General features: G+C 41.5%; 1 long non-coding RNA gene across 1 annotated transcript; it reads right to left on the bottom strand.

The window, feature by feature from the left end:
• Positions 1–11,690: 11,690 nt before the first annotated feature.
• On the bottom strand, positions 11,691–12,370 carry LOC133887041 (uncharacterized). The gene is made up of 2 exons (XR_009903502.1): positions 12,296–12,370; positions 11,691–12,211 (listed from the first exon to the last, which is right to left on the bottom strand). It is a non-coding gene; the product is annotated as an uncharacterized LOC133887041 (long non-coding RNA).
• Positions 12,371–13,292: the final 922 nt, after the last annotated feature.

Raw genomic sequence — 13,292 nt, 5'->3', positions numbered from 1 at the left:
ATCGTGAGCCTAAGCTACTATCCATCCTTCACTCGACCTATTAACTGAAAGGGAAAACCGCAAAAAAACCCCAAAAGTCACTTGAATTTTGACTTTCCCTCCCAAAAGTTGTTTTGTTGCAAAAAAATCCCCAAAAATTTGATTTTGTTGCAAAAAACCCCCTAAAAATTCAAAAAAATAAAAAAAATCTCAAAACAAAATTCTAAAAAAAACTAGAGACAATTCTAAGACCTTCTGTGAATTTTTTTTTTCAAAAATAATATCCTTTGCATCATATTTCATGGAGAGGAAGTTTGAAAAAAAAAATGTGCAGCTCATTTATTAACTCATGTTATTTTAACTTTGTCATTTCTACCATTATTTTTCCTACACAAATAATTGTTTCAGTAAACTAATAAAAGTGGTTTCACTAATTTTGGGGTGTTATGGATTAGTTATGAATTAATCTATCTGCAACACATTTACTCAATCCTGCACGTTACAATAACTATTTCAAGATTTCATGTATTTTTACAAGATAGAGGATCATGTAAGAAGACTAAAAAATTTCGTTTCATAATTTTTGGATTAGTAAATAATTAACTATGCATTTAACTCGAATTAATAAATGAGTTGCACGTTTTTCTTTTTTTTTCAAACTTACTCTCCATGTAATATGATGCAAAGGATATTATTTTTGAAAACAAATTTCACAAAAGGTCTTATAATTGTCTCTAGTTTTTTTTAGAATTTTTTGTGATTTTTTTAAAATTTTTAAATTTTTGGGCGTGTTTTTGCAACAAAATCAAACCTTTGGGGTTTTTTTTTGTAACAAAACAATTTTTGGAGGGGAAAGTTAAAATCCAAGTGACTTTGGGGGGTTGCATTTTTTCCTAACTGAAAAGAGCCCACATAGCAACAAACATCAGGAGCTTATGATATCTATGTTGTGACTGCCTAGTTCGGCAATCAGCAGTTGAGCGTGAATTTTTTGTGCAAGTTAAGGATAGTGACATAATTAAATGCTTCCAAGCTATAAAGGAACACAAAGTTAAATTGTAATTTTCTTTAAATATTTTGTAATTTCTTTTAATTAGTTGAAACTTCTCTACTATGAACAATTTATACTTTAAAATTTACGCTACTATAGACTTCTCGTATTTTGGATTGAATATTTTTTTAATACTAAATACCCAATCGTCAAATCCTGAGTCCGCCACTGTATGCTGCCACGATCAACTAGGATGTTGCTCTTATTGGGACCAAGTTTTAGACGGCATGCTTCATTGTTTCATTTACTTCAATGGATAGTGAATTGGGCACTGTAATGTTCGGTTTTGTTGCATTCCTTATCCAAGGATCCTATATTATAGTCCTTAACTTTCTATGCAGCATATACAGTGGCGGACCCAGGATTTGACGATTGGGTATTCAGTATTAAAAAAATATTCAATCCAAAATACGAGAAGTCTATAGTAGCGTAAATTTTAAAGTATAAATTGTTCATAGTAGAGAAGTTTCAACTAATTAAAAGAAATTACAAAATATTTAAAGAAAATTACAATTTAACTTTGTGTTCCTTTATAGCTTGGAAGCGTTTAATTATGTCACTATCCTTAACTTGCACAAAAAAATTCACGCTCAACTGCTGATTGCCGAACTAGGCAGTCACAACATAGATATCATAAGCTCCTGATGTTTGTTGCTATGTGGGCTCTTTTCAGTTAGGAAAAAATGCAACCCCCCAAAGTCACTTGGATTTTAACTTTCCCCTCCAAAAATTGTTTTGTTACAAAAAAAAACCCCAAAGGTTTGATTTTGTTGCAAAAACACGCCCAAAAATTTAAAAAATTTAAAAAAATCACAAAAAATTCTAAAAAAAACTAGAGACAATTATAAGACCTTTTGTGAAATTTGTTTTCAAAAATAATATCCTTTGCATCATATTACATGGAGAGTAAGTTTGAAAAAAAAGAAAAACGTGCAACTCATTTATTAATTCGAGTTAAATGCATAGTTAATTATTTACTAATCCAAAAATTATGAAACAAAATTTTTTAGTCTTCTTACATGATCCTCTATCTTGTAAAAATACATGAAATCTTGAAATAGTTATTGTAACGTGCAGGATTGAGTAAATGTGTTGCAGATAGATTAATTCATAACTAATCCATAACACCCCAAAATTAGTGAAACCACTTTTATTAGTTTACTGAAACAATTATTTGTGTAGGAAAAATAATGGTAGAAATGACAAAGTTAAAATAACATGAGTTAATAAATGAGCTGCACATTTTTTTTTCAAACTTCCTCTCCATGAAATATGATGCAAAGGATATTATTTTTGAAAAAAAAATTCACAGAAGGTCTTAGAATTGTCTCTAGTTTTTTTTAGAATTTTGTTTTGAGATTTTTTTATTTTTTTGAATTTTTAGGGGGTTTTTTGCAACAAAATCAAATTTTTGGGGATTTTTTTGCAACAAAACAACTTTTGGGAGGGAAAGTCAAAATTCAAGTGACTTTTGGGGTTTTTTTGCGGTTTTCCCTTTCAGTTAATAGGTCGAGTGAAGGATGGATAGTAGCTTAGGCTCACGATTTGCTGAGTGGTCTGATGGATTGAAGCAGCAAATATATATATACGTAGTATAGGTGCTATATACTCAATTTTTTTACCAAAAAGTTGGGTATTCAATTGAATACCCATGCATCATGGTGGGTCCGCCCATGAGCATATATCACTGTATATCTTGACCAATTTGATGACTGTTGAAGTTCTAAAACTTTTAATTCTGGAACCCCTTTCATCCTATTTCCCATCTGCACCAATACTTGTTTCTCTATGTATGTTTATTGTCCAGGCAATACTTACCTAATAGTGTTGATTAAGAAAGCCAAGTGAATTTCAAAAGTTGGTTCCTGCTATTTGCGCAGATATTCAAAGCATATAGATCTAAGTTGAGAGGTTGAACCTTGCGTTGTCTGCCAATTTTGCTCCTACTTGGCAACTCTAACTACTTATTCTTCTGTTTAGTTTGTGACCTAGAGTTTGCAATTTTGTCCAGATTGCAGTTTCTCATACTTCTAAAGCATACTGCAGGGGAAAAGGCATTCTATTTGTTGCTATTGATAAAAAAGCGTCCACTGTCAGATCAAGGCCCATTTGACAATGTTCTACATAAGGTTAGATAATATGGAGTAATCTAATAGCTTTCTATATTACAAGTCTGGAGAATACTGAAAATTTGCCTAAATTGTTCTTGTCTAAGTTTTTCATTATTTCACTAACAACAATATGTTATAACTGTAATTTCTGCAGTTGACTGGAAAGGGATGGCAGCAATTGCTAGAGATCAGTAATCAAAAATGTGTTTAAACAACTCTTAAAATTTCTCTTTGGCAACATGTTTCATATATGTTTTTGAAATGACTGGTTCTTTTTCTGTTTAATGTTTTACCAATTACTTTTCCGCATTTCTATAGGAATATAGGGAGACACACCCAGAGGTTACTGTCCTTGATCCACCTGCTGCGATAGCACATTTGCTCCATCGCCGGTAACATGAGTTTTCGTATTTAGATTATAGCAAAATTTAATCTTTTTTTAAAAAACTAATTATTTAAACCAACATAAAATTAAAGAAGTATATATCTGAATATATATATATATATACATGTATATGTATATTCAAATATATTATTTTGGCTAAGTATTTCAAAGAGCACCAAATTAATTTCTAAATTAATCCCTGCAATAAAATTGATCATATGCATTTTTGGTTTATTTGTTTTTATGGTTCTTTGAGTGGAGATTTGAATTTGAATGTCTCTCAAATTCAAATCTAAATCCTTAGATTCAATTCAGTTGAAATCTAAATAAATTCAAATCCTTTGAATTCAAACCTCTCCCAAAAACCAGGGCTTCAAATCCAAATCCTAATTCAAGTAAACTTATTTGAATTAATACCAAATCCAAATCCAAATTCAAATATTTCTATTTGAATTTAATCCCAAATCCTTTTTCCTTTCCTTTTTTCTTCTCGGGCCTCCTTTCTCCTTTTCCTTTGTGTCGACCCAACCCGAGAGCCAGCCCAGCCAACCTCTCCCTCTCTCTCCCTCGCGCTATGGGCCGCAACGCTGCATGACCCAACACGTGCGTACAGATGCCAGCTCGGCTGCGCCACTCTAACTCACCGACGGACGGGACCCCGCCGTCCACAACCTTCTCCAACCTCCAGCGCATTGGCGTTGCACTGTGCTTAGTCGTCGCCATCGCTTTCCCTGCATTCAAAGCCGACAACTTTCTCGCCCTCTCTCTCCCTCTCAAAGCTCTCAGCGTGCGCATGCCAAGAGGTCTGACAACGCTGCAGAAATTTAGGTGGACACCGTCTTGCCACCCTTCTGCTAATCGGGAGGACAAATCCGACGCCACGTCCTACTTCCTCTCCCTCTATAAAATGGGCACGCTGGCCCATTTTTCCCCTTCTCCCCATCTGCATCCCACCACCGCCCAAATCCATCGCACCATCTCGCCATCGCCACCTCTCTCCCGTGGAGCTCGTCGTCCACCTTGTGCCGCCCTTCTTCGTCCAGACGCCAAGAGGGAGCATGAGGACGCGAAGAACAGCTTGCTGCCACCGTCGCGCATCCCTTCACCGCCGGCCACCACACCCTCTCTTCGCATGCCGATGAGCCTCCCCACTCCTTGATTCCCCCTCTCTGTAGCTTGTTAAGTTGTTGTGACCCGCCTTCGCGCGGTAGAGGATTGGCAGCGGAATTTTTCCCCGCCATCGCACTGTGGTCGCCGCCAGTGACCCTCGCCCCACTCTGTGTGCTAGCTGTCATTCCGTGTAGATGTAGGCTAGCCTAGGGAAGCTTGCAGGTAGCCTAGAGCATGCTAGAATAGGGGAGGTGCTGCCCTTTTTCTTTTCTGCCGCCGTCCCCATCTTCGGCCATCATCTGGGAGTGCTCCAACATATGCTTGTCATCAGTAAGCACCAAAATGGGTTCCCGACCCTTTGTAGACCCCCAGGCACCTAGTCTCAGCCAAATCTGTTGCCGTTGAGCCAACTCTTGCGAGTCTCTAGCAAGGTGCCACCGTAATCCCTCAGCGTTGGCCTTTATCTCTAATCTGCTCCGTCCAGTAGTATGCGCATGCGCCGCTGGCCTCTGGCCCTGCTATGGAGGCCCGGCCAAGCACAGCAAGGCCGTGGCTCAGCCTGCTAATGGGCCAGCCTGTTGGCGCAGCCCAGTGGCCGAGACCATTCCCCGATGGGCCAGCCTAGCTGCCTTAGCCCATTAGCTCGATTGGCTCAGTGCAATCCAACCCAAGGCCCAAACCTAAGGCCCAATCCAGCCTAACCTAGTACTATTTAGTGGGCCCCATAGGGCATTGTTCAATGGCCCCCACTTGTGGGCCTCACCCATGAATTTATCGATTTAATTTTAGATTAAATCTTCCGGGAGTCATAACTTCTCCATTCTAACTCCTATTCTAACAATTCTTTCACCTAAATTCATCTAAATTGAAGATCTATCTTTCTATCATAGTGTGGTATCCATTAGAACTCATTTGTTTTTCTATTTGGTGTTATTTTATTCTTCTATAGCATAGGTCATCTTTAATCGTAATCGTGTTTGCAGAACCGGAGGAATTAGTGGAGGAACCGAAGAATCCTGACTTCGACCAAGGACTAGAAGAAGACTTCGGAGAAGGCAAGTCCTATCTACTTGATCATTTTGAACCCGTGTTTTCAATAATCTAATTGATCAACTTAAGACTTAACTTATCATCGCATGTGCTGTATATTGTGCTATTTCAAACTGCTTGTAGTGATTAAAACCTATCAAACAATTGCCATACCTTAAATGTTATTATCCTAAATCCATGTCACCCTAGGATTACCTATCATTATCTATATTAACATTGGATGACGTCTTGATATCTAGCATGCTTAGGATTGAATACATCTCTTCGGAGATGTCGCTTACGAAATACATCTCTTCGGAGATATCGCTTTACTGAACATCAATTCAACTCGTATGCCATGAATCATGGGTGATTGTGGAATCCTTGATATCATGTGGGATATGGCGAGTGGTGTGTAAAAAGGGTAAAAACTATTTTGGTGGGGGCAAGTAGAGTAGTCCTCCTGTGAGGGTGCTCTTGGAGACTTGAGCTATTTGAGTGGTATTCATTGCCAGCTTGAAGAGCCTGCCCCGGTCGTATAAGCACCGAATAATTGTGCCGTCATGCTAAGCCATCCCAGTGCAACCATGGATCTTGTTATGGGTAAGACTTAACTTTTCTATCTCCCGACCAAGCTGGACATTTTACTAGGCCAGGGGAGCAATGAGAACTCAAGTGTCTTTCAGGTGCTTCGCTTGATGTTCATTGAACCAGACTCTTTACGAAGGTCCAGGTGGTACCCTAGCATCCCTTACATAGGCCTAGAGCACATGGGGTGTCTTGTAGTATAGTCCAACAAATGACGGTGATTGAAGTATCTCAATATAATTCACTCCTCTGCTTGCAACGGTTGGAGGTCGAAAATATTACATGGGTACATTGTACAACCTCTGCAGAGTGTAAATCTATTCGAATAGACGTATCCACAGTCATGGACATGCAAAGCAATGACCTTACTTGTTTAGAATTGGGACGTGTGTATCTTTGATGAGTGAGTGTGTGGACTAGATGTTTATATGTTCCTGGCTCAATCCGCTAGGAGCTGAGCGGTATTGGAGGTACACCAAACATATTGATAAGGACTGTGGAGTGAGGTGAAGCTCCTCTCAAGATCAAAACCCCCCAGATATGCCTTGTTACCTTGTTTAAATCGTTTCAAAGTTAACATTAGAGAATATAACTGGATATCTGCATGAAATTGCTTTACGCTTAAAACTAAACAATAAAGCATTATCTTTGAGTAATTCTTTATGCATCTAGCAAATCCCTTGCGATAGTATAAGACTTGATGAGTACCTCCTATCACTATGTAAGAAACGAACACAGGAGCCACATTAGTGATGGCCACTTAGAAACCGTCACCAAAGTTCTATTAGTGACGGGTCCAGTGATGACACGTCACTAATGTGACCCTGGGCTGTGACCCGGCCAAGTCCATATCATTAGTGATGGGAGAGGAAACCACCCGTCACTAAAGACAGCAGTGACAGCTCCCATGAAAGCCCGTCACTAATCACATCTGTCATTAGTGATAGGTAAACACGGCACATGTCACAAAAGATAGTCTCTGGCTGCATAGTGCCAGGGCCACTCATTAGTGATGGTTGAAAACTACACCTGTCACTGATGAGTGAGTCATTAGTGATGATTTTTTAGTTACCTGTCGCTAATGAGTAATTCCTATTTTAGGGTTTCTGCACTGAGCAGCTCGCCCAGACTGATTAGTGACGGGTAGAGATGGCACATGTCACTTATGACCTATGTATATATAACGGGCTTGGGAATCCTAGCCCCCGATTTTGCCTAAGTCAGGAGATGCCCGCCCCCTCCTCCAGGGATGCTTCACCTGCCCGCTGTGCGGTGCCGAACTGGCGGCCTCCCCGGTTGCCCATGTTTTGGTCGTCACGCCACCCACAGCCATCCCAATCCCTCCTAGCTGGGCGATGCAGCCCTCCAAGGTACTACCATTCACCCTCCTCCTCGAACTAGAACTGAAGCAAATTCATGCATCCGAGTTTACAATGAAGCTTGGACTAGAACTGAAGAATAAAAACACACTTAAAATGTGACCCATCTTAATCGGTACTCTCTAGCCGTCAGAGTTAATAACTCAAGTATTTTTTTATTGCAGAATATTATTATACTTGCTCATGTATTTTTTTATTGCGGAATATTATTATACTTGCTCATTTTATCACAATTTTATCTTTTATACACTCTTGATGTTCAATTCTTTCTTTACACATGATATTCAATGCTTATCTCTGTGAAATGTTATTAAATCATTGTAAGGTTATGCTTATCTGTTGCGTTATCCATTTTTGCTTTGATGATGAGATTTAGGAAATTAAAACTACATTTGTAAGAAAAATCATAAAAGTGAATTTAGTTTGCATCACTACGTCTCCAGTTTGAGAGTGTTTGATTGTAAATATGACTTGGCAACATGTCATATTTATAAGAAGATGCTCCCTAATTGTCCATGAATTTTGGACAGTTCAAGGATATGTAGCCCAGTAGGTTTCTGTGCTATTGTATGATTCTAGAGAGAATTTTGGTGGTAATCTCCATGTTGTTCTCTGGATACACACCTCTTGGCTCGTTGTCGAGATGTGTATTTGGAGAAAAGCGGGGAGATGCTGCTGAAATTTTCTCTAGAATCGTACAAGAGCATAGAAACCTACTCAGACCACATATCCTTGAATGGGATTAGGACCTATCTTTTCCTATATAGAAATTAGGATCATTGGCCATATATAACATGTATCATATTTTGATGTTAATTTATATTTATAAGAAAATCCTAAAAGTGAATATAGTTGCTAATTTTTGGATGTCAATTGTATCTGCTCTGTCTTTCTATTATATGTATGTCAACAAGTCTTCATCAGGATCCTCTGACGAAGGACAATCTCCCAGTCAGACGTCTACACAAGTAGGTGCTAGTGGTGCTCGAGTACAAAGGCCAAGGACACAAGCAAAGTGGTCGACAGACAAGGTTACCATTACGTAAATCGATGATGATTGCATGCCTACGGAGAAGAAGGCCCTGCAGAGGTTGTGGAAGCTTGCAGGCCTTAATGCTCGGGAGAGGGTATCATTGATCCTTTCGAAGTTCGATGGCCTCACTGTGGATCAACAGAACGCCTTGTTCAATGATGGCGTTAATACATTTCTGGAGTTCCCAGAGAATATAAAGGCGAAGAGGTTCAAGGTAGCTATGAAAATGATCACCAAAATTTAGAGAAGCCACAAGAGCAAGCTTGTGAACGAGTATATGGCAAAAGGGTTGCAACCCTTCAGCAAGTACCCATATAGATTGGGAAGCTTGTGTGGCATCGAAGAGCTCAGAGTCGTTTCAAAAGGAGAGTTCAGGAAAGAAGCAGCTTCAAGCAAAGAACAAGCAGAACCACAACATCAGCGCAACCGGGTACGTAGGGAAAAGCAGTGGCGGACCCAGGGATTTCAGGGAGCCTGGGCTGAGCGCAGGCCGTGCCTATACGAGCTAGATTTTGCCCAAAATTTGATCGGCTCAATTTACGAATTTCCTCATAACCTATATAGAAGTATAGAGGCGGGTTGAGACGGAGCCCGGGCGGGCGCCCAGGGTCGCCGGGCCCTGGGTCCGCCACTGGGGAAAAGGGAGAAATTGCAGGCGGAGGATGAAAAGATAGCCATTGAAGGCTGCGAGAATCCTTATTTGTAATTCCCGGAACGATCATGATTGTATTTGCGAGGGAGGGGTAACCTATCAAAAAGCAGATAAATCACCTTCAAAAGTTGCGAAACCCAGTCAGTCGCTGAAAATGTGAAAGAAATAGTAGCCCAATCTACTGAAGGTTCATTCATTGGGGTCAAGGAACATGATGAGCTCTCCACGACGTTGGAAAACCCTGAGCACCCAGGTCGCGTGCGAGGCGTGTCCAGTTTCCAGGGCTAGTATATAGGCTTCCCCCGGGATGTACAAGAAGAGGAAGAGGTCGGGTACAATTGATTTGCAAGCATTCACCCAGACAATCATGAAGAATGTTTATCAAGACCTCCTACAAAGGTTTACGGCACATGAAATCGTAATTCCAAGTGCACTAGCATCTGATAACCCCATTACTAAACTGAAGAGTAGTCAAGCCTCCAAGAAGGTCGAACAACCTGCCTTCTGTCCATCTATGGAGTCGGATACGATAGACCTTCTCGATGGACCCACGCCATGCTCACTGGTTATATGACCTGGTGGGTAACAAATTGTGGTTGCAAAGGTACAAGTGTATCCAAAGGTACAAGTGTTACATACGGTCCCGATATGTCATGGTTATGTCATGGTCTTTATGGATTCTATACATGATAATACCATAGACATAGATTTGCCCATCCTCCAATGATGAGATCTAAAAACTGGGTCAAGCTCATCTTCAAAGGATCCAATGGAAGAAGGGGGCTATCTTTGTGCACTCGGAACCATCTAGGAGCGATTCGTTTGGACGTTCAAGTGCACCGCGTTCCCTACCCCAACCTCAATCTTTAGATGAGCCAGTTGCGTCGCCTTTGCCAGCTCCGCCGTCTCCAGTTAGGCAACCTGAGGCCAGCACAGAGAAGAAGAAGAAGTCAAAGCCAGGGTCTAAGAAGCAGCTACCAAAGAAGTCCAAGCCCTCTGGTAAGGACCCAATCGTCGAGAAGCGCGAGGTAGGAGCAGTTTGGACTAAGGCTAACCCAAAATTCCAGCTTGGGAAGCCCTTGCAGCCAGCATATCCACTTCGGAGGGTGAGACAACATTGTGTCAAGTTGTATAATTACTACCTGCGAGGTTATAGAGCGAGGAAGACTTCCATTGTCGTCCAATACCAAAATCATCACTTCTTGAATGGGGACGATACTACTTCATTGTGGGCTTTAATGACTTATACAACCTCTTCAGCCTCGATGCTCTGGACGTGGGGTTATTACGATGCTTCACATTATAAGTCCTTTCAAACTAGACGTTCATTAATTATTACCACTAATTGTCTAATTGAACTAACTTCTTATCCGTAGACACTTGGTACAAGAAACGAGGAAGAAGGAGCCCTTCAGATTCCTTCACCTCCAAATTATGATGGTTTTGGTGATGGAACAAGATCGAAAATTCGTTGTGGGATATGTGGCTAGGGAAATGAGCCACTTTTTGAAAAAGGACTACCTAATGGCCACCCACAACATGGGTAACCATTAGATCTTACTAGTTATTTTCCTCAAGTGGAACTTGGTCTGGTACCTCGATTCAGCAATATCAGTTGTAGGACTTGACAGCAAATGGGGAGAACGTCACTATACTTTGGTCAAACGAATCCTCGACAAGTTTTTCATGACTTAGGTTTTATATTGAAATTTTCAAAACTTTTTTCAAATGTTGACTAATGGATTACTCTTTGCATGTAGGGCTTTTGACAGGTATATTCGTTGTGATCCTGAACATCTCTAACAGGTAGAAAAACATCTGTAATGGTACTGAACATCTCTAACAGGTAGAAAAACTAGCAATTGAATATTGAGTTCATGAAGCTCACAACATACTTTTTGGAATTTGGTGAACGACAAGAATATAATCACTACCGGAGACAGCTTCTTTGCCGAGTGCCTCAGGCACTCGGCAAAGGACGATATACACTCGGCAAAGGCTTTGCCGAGTGCTACACTCGGCAAAGGGCGCTCGGTAAAAAAATTGTCGGCAAAGACCTCTTTGCCGAGTGCACTTTATCGGGCACTCGGCAAAGGCTTTGCCGAGTGCTAAGCTGACACTCGGCAAAGGCCTCCGCTTTGCCGAGCGCCAGTGAATCAAACACTCGGCAAACAGGCCATCTTTGCCGAGTGCCTGGACCGTGGCTCTCGGCAAAGCATGTTGTCAATTTGCCGAGTGTCATGGCCATTGCACTCGGCAAAGTGACTAACAACAGCCTTTTTTATTTGTTTTTGACATCCCATCCAAACAAACAGATATATATATAACAAACATCACCAACATCACATATATATCATCAACAGCACATATATATCACCAACACCACATATATATCACAAACATCACATGTCTCACAATATATCACAAATAAGTTCACAAGTAATCCAAGTGCTCCATCATCTACAACCATAATTGCAAATAGAAGTACCATTAACAACCACAAGTATCATCACCAAGATGGTCAATGAAACTGATTTGGTGAATGATTCGCTGAAGCATGAGGATCGTTCGATGCCGCCGATTGATTCTGCACAAAGGAGAAGAGATTGCATGTGTGAGACAAGATAAATATATACCATACATGAATAAAACTTTCATACTCCACTAGGTTTGACCGTAAGCATGAACATACAAACTAAAATATTTATACTCACAGGAGTAGAATAGTGAGGAGGTGGAGGTGGAGGTGGAGCGAATAGCGAAGGTGGCGGAGCCACACCTGTAGCGGCGCCAATACTTTGCATGTACTGAAGAATCTCCACCATCCTCCGCTGCTCGGCCTCCATCGTCGCCTGCATTTGCTCCCGTATCCTCCTCTCTTGTTCCAGCTGGGCCTACAATATATTCACCCTAATGTTACAATAATGCAAAGGAAAGGTATGAAAAAACCAATGAACGACGAATAAACCAGGAATAACCTCGAGTGCCTCCACCCGGTGGTGTGAAGTGTCCTTCCGAGGTCGTATGGCCGGGCTCGTGCTCGTGTTGCTTGCTTGAATCTGGGAGAGACTGGGAGTAGCGGCCGAGTCGATTGCGCCGTCGCCAATCCAGTATCGCCCATGCTTCTTGCCTCCTCCCACCCTCATGACGACTTCTCCATCAAGGTCCTCGGTGCTCGGATCGTACTCTGGCCCATGGACCTCCCTTGCCATCGATGTGTACTCACTAAGGCGGTTGTGGATGGTCGCATTGCTGTACGCCTCGGGCCCGTCCTCCGGGTTGTAGTCGACGTCGGACGTCGCCTTGCCCTTGTGGGCCATAGCAAATGCCTTGAAGATGGAGCAAGGCTGGCCACCATGTGACGCCGACTGCGAGAAAAACAGCAAGATGATTAGAAATCATGCAGAATTGAGCGTTAGAATAAATAAATGAATTCGCGTACCCATGTTTGTGCGTATCCGTTGAGGTTGCGGCTGCCTTGATGGTGTGCTACACCTGGCATCATCAAACGCCGCTCCCGGCACAAGTTGTGCGTCTCCTCCCACTCGCGTGAGCACCACTTGTCCACCATCTGTTCCCAGCACTGGGGATGCGCGGCGCACCAATAAGGAATCATCTACAGGCCATCAAGTACATGACATATCAGAAGATGAAATTAAGCCTACTTAATCTCAAAAGGAATCAGTATTAATGTTCTGTATTTACCTGCAGGTACTGGTCCCGGGTCAGCGTCATGGTTCTTGCGTCCCTTTTGGTGACCTTCGTTCCAACAACGGTCCCGTGGTAAGTTACGACGGCCTGGATGCGCGCCTCGTAATGCATGTCCACGACGAGTTTTTTGCAGCATTTGGTAGCCACCGCATCCGCCCTGGCCTCATGTCCGTCCTGGCATCTAAAGAAATCCTGCATACAAACACGATGTATCCATTCATTATTTCAAGAATGTCCAATAAATACGATGTATTGAGCAATGTA

This window comes from Phragmites australis, chromosome 12 (assembly GCF_958298935.1).
Source record: "Phragmites australis chromosome 12, lpPhrAust1.1, whole genome shotgun sequence".
NCBI lineage: Eukaryota > Viridiplantae > Streptophyta > Magnoliopsida > Poales > Poaceae > Phragmites > Phragmites australis.
This window is presented reverse-complemented; position numbering and strand designations above follow the sequence as displayed.